The sequence below is a fragment of the Eumetopias jubatus genome, unplaced genomic scaffold, assembly GCF_037043125.1.
Source record: "Eumetopias jubatus isolate StellerSeaLion01/CBP00866 unplaced genomic scaffold, mEumJub1_p1.0 scaffold_2, whole genome shotgun sequence".
In the NCBI taxonomy this organism is placed as follows: Eukaryota; Metazoa; Chordata; class Mammalia; order Carnivora; family Otariidae; genus Eumetopias; species Eumetopias jubatus.
The window spans coordinates 163368379-163382338 of NW_028274808.1; positions in this window are offsets into that span (position 1 = coordinate 163368379).

A 13960-nucleotide genomic window follows, 5' to 3' on the forward strand; every position below is an offset into this window, starting at 1 on the left:
TGAAACAGGAGTTATGGAGTATAAAAGACAGAGAATTAGTTTTTCTCATGGGATAGGGGAACTAGCAAAAGTTTCATATGGGGTTGTCACTTGAGTGGGGCTTCTGATATGTGTAGAAATGATGGAAAAATAAAGGAAAGGCCTCTGGCCAAATACAAAACTACAGATAAATAAGAAGAAAAACACAAATACATTGGAGTATTTGGCACATTTGAGAATTGTTTCCTTTTTGTGAGACCAGTGCAGAGTAGGGAAGGAGAGAAAGAGTATTAGGACTCCACTGTGAAGGTTTTGAGCAAAAGAGTTGTGGTCAGTCCTGTGCCATGATAAACTAAAGACACTGGACAGAATAGACACTGAAGTGTGAGAGAGATGGAAGAAAGGCCTGAAGCAAGGATCCAGTAGTGGTGTGGGAAGGAAGGGATACATTCAAGAGTCTTTGCAAGGTCAGATCTTCTCTATTAAGAAAAATGAGAAGGAACAGAGCTCCGTCCCGCAAAGGAGGTTGTGTGGCTGGTAGGAAATGTTATTGCTCTGCAGTAATGGGGCCACTCAGAGGGTCCTGAGCCTTCCAGAAGAGACTTGCCCTGGGAAGGCTGATGAGCGGAATCCTAGGTGCTGTATTTTTGGTCTGATAGATGATAACATGACTTAAATGGTGACAGGACCTGACTTCACTCTGTTGAGTTAGGTGCTTCATTAAGCCTAGTGCAAATTTCCATGCTGAGTATAGTGACATTCCTGCCATCTACTGGGTGAAGTGCCAAATCTCTTCTCTGAATGATTTTGCTGATCAAGTATCTCCATTACAGTAGGCTCCCCTTCTTTATCTGGGATGTGTTCTGAGATCCTGGAAGCGCCAATAGTATTGAAGCCTATGTATACCATGTTTTTCCCTATATATACAGACCTACAATAATGTTTAATTTATAAGTTAGGCACAATAAGAGGTTAACAACCATAACTAATAATAAAATGGAATTATAATATACTGTAATACCAGTTGTGTGAATGTGGTCTCTCTCTCACAGTCTTCTTGTATGTACTCACCCTTCTTTTTCCTGTGATGATGTGAAATGATAAAATGCTACGTGAGGAGATGAAGTGAGGTGAATGACGTAGGCACTGTGATGTAGTGTCAGGCTACTATTGACCTTCTAACCGTATATCAGGAGGATCTTCTGCTACTGGACCACGGTTAACCACAGGTCACTGAAACCATGGAAAGCAAAATCTCAGTTAAGGGGTGATTACTGTACCAGGAAAAAAAATCACAATAGACAGTCAGCATGACCAGGGAGGAGCACACATTGGACTTCAAAGGTGCTGGGGATGTTTATCATTAAGCTCATGGGTGGTATCATAGCCAGGATTCTACAGAGGACAGAACCAATACGATGTATATAAATATATATTGGGAGAAAGAGAGAGACTTTAAGGAAATGGCTTACGCCATTGTGGGCCCCAACCCTGCAGCAGGCTGGAGACCCATGGAGGAGTAGATATTGCACTGTTGAGTCCAAAGGCAGTCTTCTGCCAGACCTCTCCCACTCCTGAAGGAGGTCAGGTTTTTTCTGTTGCTTTCGACTGATTGAATGAGACCCACCTACATTATGGAGGTTAATTTTCTTTAATCAAAATCTGCCGATTTAAAGTTAGTCTCATTTAAAAAATACCTTTACGGAAACATCTAGAATCATGTTTGACTAAACATCTGGGTACTCTGGCATAGCCAAATTGGCACACAAAATTTACCATCACTGGTGGGAACTTCCTTTCATTGTTGTTTTTAAAATGGTTAATATAGGGGCGCCTGGTTGGCTCAGATGGTTAAGCATCTGTCTTCAGCTTAGGTCATGATCCAGGGCTCAGGTCATGATCCCAGGGCCCTGGGATCGAGTCCCGCGTTGGGCTCCCTGCTCAGCGGGGAGCCTGTTCCTCCCTCTCCTTCTCCTGCTGCCCCTGCTTGTGCTCCCTCACTCTCTCTGTCAAATAAATAAATAAAATCTTTTTAAAAAATGTTTTAAAAAATAAATAAAATGGTTAATATACATTAAAAATTTTTGGAAAGATCAGTACCTTCGTCTTGGAGGCTGAGATCACAATTTGGAGTGTAAGATCCCAAGGTTAGCCAAGACAGTTGTGAAAGCCCTGGTGAGCAAATAATAATAAACTAATAATGAAAGAGACTTTAAAAAGACAGCCAAACAAGGGCCCTTTGGAATGCAAGGGAGTCAAATGCGTTAACAAGCACTACCGAAACAGAAGGGCAAGGGACAGGCCTGTTTCACACACCTGGTCTTAGCCTGCATTATCTATCTCCCACGGATTCAGAAGGTTATTAATAAGCTCCCAACTGGAAGTTCAGGGCATTTGCTGAATCATTAGTTGAGATCTGAAGGGAAGACTCTAGAAAATATCCTAAGGATTGCTTCTGTCAATCCAACAGAATTGAGAGGCAGGAAAGAAGGCTGGTTGAGACCCCCTGATGGGCTGCCTCCCTTGCTGTGCGTGAAACTGCTTCTGGGCCACATGCTGGCATTGACTATTCTTCTGAAAACCGTTATTGCTTCAATCCACCCAGGGCACAATGTTTAATGTTCAGATTAATTTGGACCATCTGTCATCTAGGAGACACATGTACTCAACCCACAGTGAGTACGGAGCAAGATAAATATTTCTTTGTTTGCTAAAGTGATGTTTCTTAAAAATTATGTATTTATCAAAGTTCCATAAATCAAGTTTTATTTCAAATGCCCTAGAGAAATTCTTGATTAAGGGAACCGGGTAGAGCATCCTTTTATAATGTCAAATTCTGTTATGTTTGTTTTTTTAAAAGAGGGCACTGATGATGTTCAGTGTGCTATACAGTCCTGTTAGGTTCTGAGCACTCCTTCACCGCCCCCCCCCCGATAGTTTATTATTGGTTGCATAAAATTCATTTGCTATCATTGCCTTAGGGTTTTTATAAGAATTCTTAACAATTTTTTGTGTGTGTGTGCATTCCTTTAAGCCAGCTTTTACAGGTGCTAAGACAGAGGGCTTATGCTACTCTTTTATATGCTCTCAATTTATATCATTTAACCTATGCTAAAACATCTTTGATTTTCTAAAATAATCTTTCTTTCCAAAAATAGATTAAAATGGAGTTAAGAAAAGTGAATTTACAAAAGTATCAGTTTTCTCTGTAAATTTTAAAAACACTGCCTAGAGCAGACATTATAATTTCTATACATCATTCTTCCTACATTTCAGCATGTGAAGTGGATAACTCTGTTTTACTACAGTAGAGAAAATCAAGACATCGTTAGTCTTATTGAATTGTGTTCTGATGACATTGATATGATGGTCAGAGTCTAGATTGGGCTTGGCCACTGGTAACTGTAACTTCTGGGCCTCAGTTTCCTCTTTTGTAAGAGTTAAGTTGGATTAGGTGCTTTCTGGGCTAGTTTGGCTTCTACCCCTGTAATTGTCTGACCAAGTTCTTGTTTCCTCTTTGTTCCATAACTTAACGACAATGCCAACAGAAGAGCTGTCTTAGAGAAATCTACCCACTTCACTCTGGTTCTAAATATTCCTCATATAGAAACTTTTTCTTCTTGGCCTCAAATTTTGATTTAAAAAATGTACTTGTTTTGGATATATCCTGACATTGAATTTTATTATCTGGCTTTTTGGTTTGTGTGACTCCTTCCAACTAAATTGCTATGTGCATTCATTTCTGTTTATGGATATTTAACCCAACTCCCAAACCTTGCATATTCACCTGTCAGAATGACTCTGATCACCCTGATGTTGAGTTCCCTTTCTTCTGAACTCCTGGCGTAGACCCATCATGTGAACTTTGCCTTTATTATTGCTTTGTTTTTGTAATTTTAAATGATCTAGACAGGTAAAAAGAACATAAAGCAAATTTACGGTATTCTATTCAGAATTACATTTTGGATTATGGGCCTCTAATTTCTTATTTCTTTAATGAAACATTATCAATATCACTAAAGTTCCCTTGAATACTATTCCAAGTCCTGTTTCCAGAAGCTATATATATATATATATTGTATAACCTTCCAGGATCTTTAAAAAAATATATACATATATATGCTGTCCTGCTACTTTTTAATTTTAACTAGTGTACATGACTATTATATGGCATGCCAATATTTAGTTCCACGTCTTTTTAACTGAACATTATATATATTTTTTTGTTTTAATTCCAGTATAGTTAACACAGTATTATATTGATTTCAAGTGTACACTATAGTGACTCAATTGTTCCACATATTACTCAGTGCTCATCAAGATAAGTGTACTCCTAATTCCCTTCACTTAGTTCACCTATTTCCCTACCCACCTGCCCTTTGGTAACTATCAGTTTGTTCTCTGTAGTTAAGAGTCTGTTTATTGGTTTCTCTCTCTTTTTTTTTCCTTTGTGCATCTTTTTTGTTTCTTAAATTTCACATATAAGTGAAATCATTTGCTTAACATTGTACTCTCTAGATCCATTCATCTACCGGTGGGTACTTGGCTGCTTCCACAGTTTAGCTATTGTAGATAATGCTGCAATAAACATCGGGGTCCATGTATCCCCTCGAATAAGTGTTTTCATATTCTTTGGGTAAATACCCAGTAGTGCAATTGCTGGGTTGTAGGGTAGCTCTATTTTCACCTTGTTGAGGAACTTCCATACTGTCTTCCAGAGTGGCTGCACCAGCTTGCCTTCCCACCAACAGTGCAAGAGGCTTTCCTTTTCTCCACATCCTCGCCAACACTTGTTGCTTCTTTGAACATTATATTTTTAAGATCTAGCTCTATTCTCACTGATGCAGTAAATAAGTTCATTTAAGAGCATACAGCATTCCATTATATGACTGTACCTTTTTTCATTTATAATTCTTTTATTGATGGAAAACTACAATATGGATGCCCTTTATATTGTGGCAATTGGTTCATAAAATAAATCTCCCCTATGACATCATAAGTCCTTGAGTTTCAAAGATATTTTAAAATAATCCCTTTCCCAGGAAGAGCCAAAATAATAGACTAAAATGAGAAAATATCTTTAAGTGCCAATGAAAAGAATGGTAAATTGGAGAAACCAGAAAATATATACCTGAAGACATAGGTCTGAGGTTGAAAATCGCTGAATTAAGCTGATGAAAGGTTAAAAACTCAGGTGCTGAAGCAGAAAAGAGTGAGAGCCATGAGGAAGGAGAAGCTGCCAGATAGAAGGTGAAAAAGAATCATAATGTGCAAAAAGAAAAAAAAAGTACTCCTATGATTCCACGATAAAACCAAAAGAAGTCTCCCCAAATTGCAATAAGCTGTAACTCACACTGCTTGTTGGAACAAGTGCAGGGCAAATGTCTCAGTGGCTTCCTCTACTGTCATAACTGGCTCGGGATAATATATTAAGGGGGTTTGGGGCCAAGTTACATTTGACTGGACCTCATCCAATAGAGCAATGAGCTGGTTAGCAGGACCTTTTTAGGCCAGTTGGGGATTGCAGCCATGGGTATTTTCCTCAGGAGCTGAGGGTTAGGGTGGAATGTAGACCCCAGCATTCCTTCAGGAAGAAGAGTGTGCTGAAGGGTGTATTTTCCATCTCATTTGATGGATATCAACCAGGCTCTGCAGGGAAAACAGCAAAACCTTCAAACCATCTCCAGAAATTCCTCAAGCCCTTTGCTAGCTTTCCTCTCCAATCCCCTCATGCTAAACTTCGCTGCTGAAAGCTCTTTGCTGAGGCACTTCTTCCACAGGGCCTCTGGACCAGACCTTATTTACCGCCCTCAGGGGTTCAAAATTACCTATTTATTTGACTTTGGCCAAGACTGCCTTCACATTTCCGGCGTGACTAAACTTTAGAGATGCTGCTTCCCGAATAAACCCCTGACCTCCACTTTCCTAGAGCATTTTCTTTAGAAAACTTATAATTCTCCCCTTGGAGATGGAAATCTTTTTTAAAAATCTCTTGCCAGTTTTACAATTTAGGAACATCTTTCTCAAGAATTTGTGATTCATACTTCTGAAATGTAATCACCAAAGGAGATAGCAGCCCTATCTCTGTTACCATGGAAGGGCAGAAGCTAATTCTGGTAGGTGCCTTGCTTCCTATCGTAAACCTGCGTCCTGCTACAAAGACATAAGAAAGTTTACTTTTCCTTTGCGTAAAGCCAGTCAGCAGATACAGATGTCCTGTGTTCTCACTCACACACTAGCACTTAAAAATGCTCTCACTCTGTTTCAGTGGAGCGGAGTTCTGATCTCTCCCCTACTTGAGGGACTTCCTTGCCGATTTAACACTGTTCAGTGCAACTTTTGCTTTGACACTCCCAATTTTCTACCCAAATTAAGATTCCTATTTCATAATGCTGCCTCAAGTGAGATATCAGGAGGAAAGTAGTCAGGCTTCAGTAATTTATGCTGTATGAATTGCCATTACTCTTTCTTCAGACTCTTAGGGGCTTTGTATATATTTTACACAGATATTTGTCAATAGTCCACATGTGTTTCTGAACTCTTTTCAGGCAAAAAACAACAAATAATTTATGTATTTTAGACATGGGGGCAGAGCTCTTTTTGGTCAAGGAGGTAATTTGGGACTATCCTCTAAGGCTTTAATCTCCTGGTTCTCAAGTTCAGCTACACATTAGAATCACCAGAGGAGCTGGAAAAAAAGTGTTACTGTCTTCTATCCCTAGAAATTCTGACTTAAGTGTCTAAGGTGTGATTTGGTCATAGGGAGTTGGGAAAACTCCTCAGCTGATTCTAATTTGTAGTCAAAGTTGTGAATTACTGCTGAAGCTTCCCATAGTGTTTTGTTTTGTTTTGTTTTTAATCACTTGTCTTTCTGAATTCAACAAACACTTAATGGGGAATCTCCTTCATGCTAGACACTGTCGAGAATACTAAAATGAATGCATCATGGCCTCTGCTTTTCAAGGAGGTTTCAGAACAACGGAAGACGTAGAATATAAACACATAGTTGCCATGCAGTGCCATAAGGACTAAGACAGCAGTTTGTTCAAAGAGTTGTGGAGACACAAGTGGGACAGCAATGAAAATTCTTTGAAGATGTGTTTGAATTCATTAGGCCAACTGGATGTGCCTGGAGGGAGCTGCAGGAGAAAGGAGAGAAGATTCTAGGCAAAGGAAACAATAGGAATAGCAGAGTGATCAAAAAACCACCATCCTCTAGATGTTCTAAAGGTCTTTGTCACGGTGCTGATGTTGTGACAACATTGGTCTCAATTGATCAGATCTCTTGGTTAGTAAGGGGTTACATCTACACTTTCCAAATCTTCACTTTTTCTATGAAGTTTTGTCCAAATCAGTGGATCTCAGTGCTGGTTTACATTAAGTCACATGGGGTGTTTTGTCAAACGAAATAATGTTGGTATTTTAACCCTCCACAAGATTCTGATATTATTGGTCTAGGGGACGAGGTCTGGCTATTATTTTTTTTAAAGTTTCCATATGATTGTCTACAAACACACACAACGAACATTGTGCAGGGCCATGGTAGTTTCTCAAACTAAATTTTGGGAATAGTTGTGCAACTGTATAAATTCAGTAAACGCCACTGGACTGTACTTCAAATGGTGCGATTTTTTGGTATGTAAATTACAAAGCTTTGGGGCGCCTGGGTGGCTCAGATGGTTAAGTGTCTGCCTTCAGCTCAGGTCATGATCCCAGAGTCCTGGGATCGGGTCCCGCATCGGGCTCCCTGCTCCTTGGGAGCCTGCTTCTCCCTCTGCCCCTCTCTCTCTCTGTCTGTCTCTCATGAATAAATAAATAAAATCTTTAAAAAAATAAAAAAAAATAAATTACGAAGCTTTTGCAAAAACAAAACAAAATACAGTGTAGCACATCAAAAGTGAAAAATCAATCACTCAAAAATTCCCTGGAGTGACTCTAATGTGCTATCTTGATTAAGAACCACTGGCTGAAATTCTAAGAGCTCACAGATTTGGAGAATTTTCCGTACAGTGATTAAAGAGGTGGCAACTGAGAAAAGAGGTCTTACAGGCATAGAATTTTCATCAGAAAGACTAACTGTGCACTTGACATGCCATTCTAAAAGACATGCCAACCCCTGAGGACGTAGTGTGGATTACAGTGCATTCCAGTTAAGTTCCAAAATTGCAGTTCACTCAAGTATTTCACTTTAACAAAGCAATTTCAGAGCTTTTGATATATTGTACTCTTCAGTGCTACACTGAAATAACTGTTATGTATGATCTCATTGCCCCTTTTAAGTCAAAATGCCTATTTGTTTCAAAGATCACTTTAATGGAGAACTCAGATGGCTTAAGCTCCAAGAATATTTTCTGATAAAGAAAATACTGGAATAAGGAGGTATTAAAAGCATTTCTTAATTACATATAAAGCTCAAAAAGAAAAAGACTTCCAGTTTATTAAGCTTATTCACCAGGATGAAACAAGACATTTATCCAAGTGACTTCCAAGACACTGTCTCTCTGGGCAGCCAAATCTGAGTTTATTCAGATAAGATTGAATGCAGAACCTACCCAGTATTTACAAATTAGCTATTCATAATTTCTTTCGATGCAATGGAATCAATGCCAATATAACATTTAAATATTTCCTGTATGACTATAAGATGATAATTAAACTCATTTAAACTTGAAGGCTCTTTCCTCTCAACAATTTATGGACAGGAATAATTTTAAATAGATTGCAATGAAAATCACTAAGCACATCTGCATTGCAACACATCTAATTATGATGAACAAATTAGTCAACTTCAAGTCATAGGATAACCCGAAAAGCAGGTCTGAACTGAGAAAATAGATGTGGAAAGCTATAGACAATTTCTTTTATTAAAGGGTGCAATAACTCTGAATAATGACTTAATAGCTTTTGATTCCTAGAACATTTGTCAGAAATCGTACTTACTGAAGCAAACTAATGTAGTCAGTTCCTGGGTAGCGAAAGTAGGGAACCCTAGAATTTAGGGACAAGAAAAGGTAATCATCTGAAATTAACTAGTAAGACTCAATCCACAAGAACAGGGAATAGAAATTCCCAGAGTAACCCTATGGAACAGACATATTTCCTAAATCTTGGTCAAGAGTTTGTATGAAGCAAGTATAAGGGTATGGTAGCTAGTAAAAAGGAGAGTCAAAGAAACAAAGTTTTTAGTTCAGTCAAGAGGAAAAGATGCTTTGTCTTTTTCTCCTTTTTTAAAAGATTTTATTTATTTGAGAGAGAGACAGAGGGATCACGAGCTGGGGGAGGCGCAGAAGGACAAGCAGACTCCCCACTGAGCAGGGAACCCAACACTGGGCTCAATCCCAGGATCCCAGACCCTGAGATCATGACCTGAGCCTAAGGCAGACACTTAACTGAGCCACCCAGGCGCCCCTAGGATGCTTTGTCTTTTCTTTACCCAGAAATGTTCCTGGAATGAAAAAGGACTATGGTTTATTACAATTTCAAGGAAACATTTTAGATCTATTCTCTCTTCTTTCATTTAGTCTTATATTCACCAAGCATCTTTCTAATCCATGATTTGGTTAAAGGAACTTATGGGTCAAGAGAGACTGCCCTAAGGAGAAACAATTCTTATTCTGTGACATTCTGGTTTATCAATCAGTCCCTTGAGAGGTGGCTTACACAATAGAGATTTATTCTCACAGATCTAAGGACTAGAAATTAAACATTCAGGTGTTGGCAGGTTGGTTCATTCTGAGTGCGGTGAGAAAAGAATCTATTCCAGGCCTCTCTCCTCAGCTTGGAGAGCCAAGCTATCTTCCTGTATCTCTTCACACAGCCTTTCCTCTATATGTATTGGTGTCCAAATTTCCCCTTTTCATAAGGGCATTAGTCATACTGGATTATGATGTACCATAATAACCTCAATTTAACTTGATTATCTCTATAGAGACCTGTCTCCAAATAAAGTCACATTCTGAGGTATTGGGGCTTAGGACTTCAACATATGAATTTTAAGGGGGACACAATTTAACTCATAACAGAGAGGAGAGATATTGGGGGACAAACAGCAGTCTCTGCCATAATGTCCATCTTGTGTCTGAATGATTGGCACAATCCATCCCCCTCCCCGCCGCCACTGCCCAAGTCAGTTACTTATAGGAGTTCACAGGGATGAATCAGCTCCATTTTTCTCTTGAACTTTCTTTATCAAGGCACCTCACCAGACTAATTAGCACAGCGCATGTGTGTATGTGTGTGAATGTATCTCACTTTGTTCCCAGGGCTGCATGCTACCTGTGCTCCAAGTAATACTAATACTGGAGAGAGATAATGGTTAACTTTTATACTATGGGCAAACTACATTCTAGATGCCATGTTAACACATTGTATGCATTATTTCATTTTCACTTCACAGCAACACAGTAGTTTGGCATAAAGTAGATGCTCAGGTGGGCGTAGTTTTATCCCTATCTTCAGTCAAGGAACCCGAGGTACAGTGAATTTAAGCAATTTTCCCAAAGTCGCCTGGCTGGTAATTGACAGGGATATAAATGGACTCTGACTCTAGAGCCAATACAGTACGCTGTTCCTCAAAAAGTTTTCACTAACACAGTGGCTTAGTTTATGACTCTACCCCTTGGCCAGGGCCCAAAACCTCCAGCTGTCTGGCAGGACAGATGCTTTATCTTGTCTTATAGTCAGCATTTTATTTCTATATCCTCTTTCTCTTTCAAAAGCATCCAACCCACAATAAATTCCATTGATCTTAGTTCCATAGTTCCAGAATATCTTTTTTTTTTTTGAGATTTTAACATGTTCATTGTTTTCTTTTTTTAGTGAAGTATAACTAACATTCAGTGTTAGTTTCAGGTGTACAGTGTAATGATTCAATAATTCTATACATTACCCAAAATACCTTTTGAGTCTTTCCATTTGTATCTGGGTTCCACTGCCACCACTCATCATCTAGGCCCCTAGATTTCTACAGTCTGTACATGCAAATTAGGTGATATTAACTTTAATGCCTACATTAGTTAAGATTAATCTGGAATATCCCCCAAATGGATTCTCCTGCTTTCACACTTCTACCCAAGAGCTGGTTTTCCAAAATCTAACTGCTTTCCAGAGTATAACCATTTAAAAATGCAGACTAGTTCATGTCAATTTGCTGACTAAGATCCCTGCCTAGGGGTGCCTGGGTGGCTCAGGTTATGATCCCAGGGTCCTTAGATCAAGTCCCATATGGGACTTCTTGCTCAGTGGGGAGCCTGTTTTTCCCTCTGCCTGCCGCTCCCCCTGCGTGTGTTCTCTCTCTCTCTCACACAAATAAATAAATAAAATCTTAAAAAAAAAAAAAAATCCCTGCCTGTCTCTCTGACATCTCCACCACACTTGCCTTGCTCACTACCTATGGTCTGGCCACACAGGCCTTTGGTTGTTATCTTGAGTAAGGCAGGCTTTCTCCTGCTTCAGGGCCTCTACATTCTAATCCCAACTCCCGTGCTCCCCAGATGTTTGCCTTCATGTCTCCTACTCCTTTATACCTTAGTGTAAATGCTACTTCTTGGCAGTGTATTCCTTGACCATTCTAAAGTATATTTCCACCATCCCTCTCTATTACATCACCTTGTTTCATTTTCTTTAGGATGCTTCTCCATAGTTGACATGGTATTATTTGCTTACTTGTTCATTATCTGAGGTCCTGACAAACACAACTAGAAGGTAAGTTATTGTTCACTGCCTGCAATACCAGAGCCGTTCGAGTATCTAAAGCTTGGTAGATGTTTAACCAGTTAATTGTTAAAGAATGAATGAATGAATAAATCTCCCAGGGCATGATGCACAAAATTCTTTCTTGCTCCTTCCACTTCAAAATGAAAAAATTCCAATCAAATAACCTTAAGAAAATGCAACAAATTAACTCTTCCTGACTTCCAATTTCAGCTCAGCAAGCACACTCAGTGAGGTTTATCTGAGATGTTTTTTACATTTCTCTCAGTTGTGATCAGTGACTTCCATTGCCTCTACTGCACTAGATAACAGCTGAGGTGGATTTTGGAGGCAGATCACATTCCCAAGGCAGAGACCTTCCAACACTATATCTAGGAGGGTAAAGAAGACACTCTGCTTTCTGGAACCCACTAAACTTTGGCTAGATAACAAATGAGGAAAGAAGGCCACTTACAAGGGAATCTAATAATGTTTTTTTTTTTTTTTATGCGCCAGGCTAGACTTCAAGAACTTTACATATATGAACTTATGACTCTAAATTCTGTGCTAACATTATAACTAATTACAGATGAGGAATCCTAAACACAGGGAAGTGAACATAGCTTGCCCAATATTACATAGATACTAATTTGCCTAATTGGGGTTTGAACTTAAGAAGTTTAGCTCCAGAGTCCACGTTTCTAACTATCACTATAAGTAAGATTTGGAACATGGAAGCTAGAGCACACTTAGAAAAATGGGACTGTAAGAGAAAAAAGTATGTTTTGAAAACCTCTTGGATTACACACATAAGAACATCTTCTTACTTATCAAAAAGCAAATATTAAGCACTCTTGTGAACTTTATTAGAAACTATTTGTTAAAGGTTGAGATTGTATGTGTGTATACTACTGTTATTTATTCAAGTTTTAATTTTAATTCCAGTTAGTTAAAATACAGTGTTATTTTAGTTTCAGGCATACAATACAGTGATTCAACAATTAAAGGTTAAGTTTTGTTACAACCAAATTCCAAAGGAAAGACCAAATTCTTCCTAATATCTAGTGTTGCTTGAGAGAGAAATCAGGACCTAATTCTGTGTCCTCTGACTAAATCTTGGGCCCTGGTCTCTGTGCCTCTTTGCCTTATTTTAATCTGTTTTATGACCTTAGGAAGTCATATCACCTCAGAATGTCTTTCTTTCCTCTGTAGGGCCAGTGAAACACAGACTCAGCCCAGTAACTTTGCAACTAATACCTATATGACCTTGGACAAGGTTGATACTACTTCACCAAATTTGTTTCCTCATCTTTAAAAGTTGAGGTTAACACCCACAACACAAGGTTATAGGGAGAATTAATAAGAGAAAATATATGAAGTGTTTGGCATAAAGTAGATGCTCAATAAATATCTTTACCCCAATTTTTACAATATATAAAATCTAGCTTTTTCTTAGAAAACAGACTCTACCCTTAGTAGACATACTAACAGACAGATTAGCTAGGAAGTTTCCAGATTCCTTGTTTCCCTAACTATTACTTGAGGGGCTCCTATGCACAAAGTCAAAGTGTCATAAGATAATTCAGTTGGGGCAATAATTGTTGTACATAACTATCTATAGAAAATAGTAAATATTTTAAGTGAGGGACAGTCATGAAAATTCAGAGGAAGAAATTGCTTTCACCACCAAGAGATGGGGCATAGAGTATAGAAAGGATGTTGGAGCTAAACATTGAAGAATGTCACTAATACATAGTATTTCTTTGCATAGCCCACAGACTAACATAATTACTTTCTCCTCTGTGGTATGCTTCATCAGTTTTCACTACTTTTATTATTAAATTTATATTAGACAGTACTTTCTGTTTCTGTTTCCCACTTACTGTGCATTTCTGGATAGCAGAACTATTTTATCCCACTAAATTCCCCAGCACCTGATTAAAGTAACAGCTATAATGAGGAGAGAAATCACAGAAAAGCTGTTTGGCTTTTTTGTTAATTTAGTGTTAACAATGTGGCTGTAGAGTCTGACTTTAACTTTAGGCTGTGCCTCTTAGCTCTCGTGACTTTTAGGGTTGACATAAAATACAGAATGCCCAGTTGAGTTTGACTTACAGATAAACAAGGAATCGTGTTTTAGTATAATTATGCCCCCTGCAGTATTTAGAGGGCACACTTCTAAGAAAATAATTTTTGTTGTTTATCTGAAATTTCGGATTTAACTGGGCACTCCGTCCTTTTGCTAGATCTGATAATCCTTGTGACTTTTCTGATCTTGTTATCTGGAAAT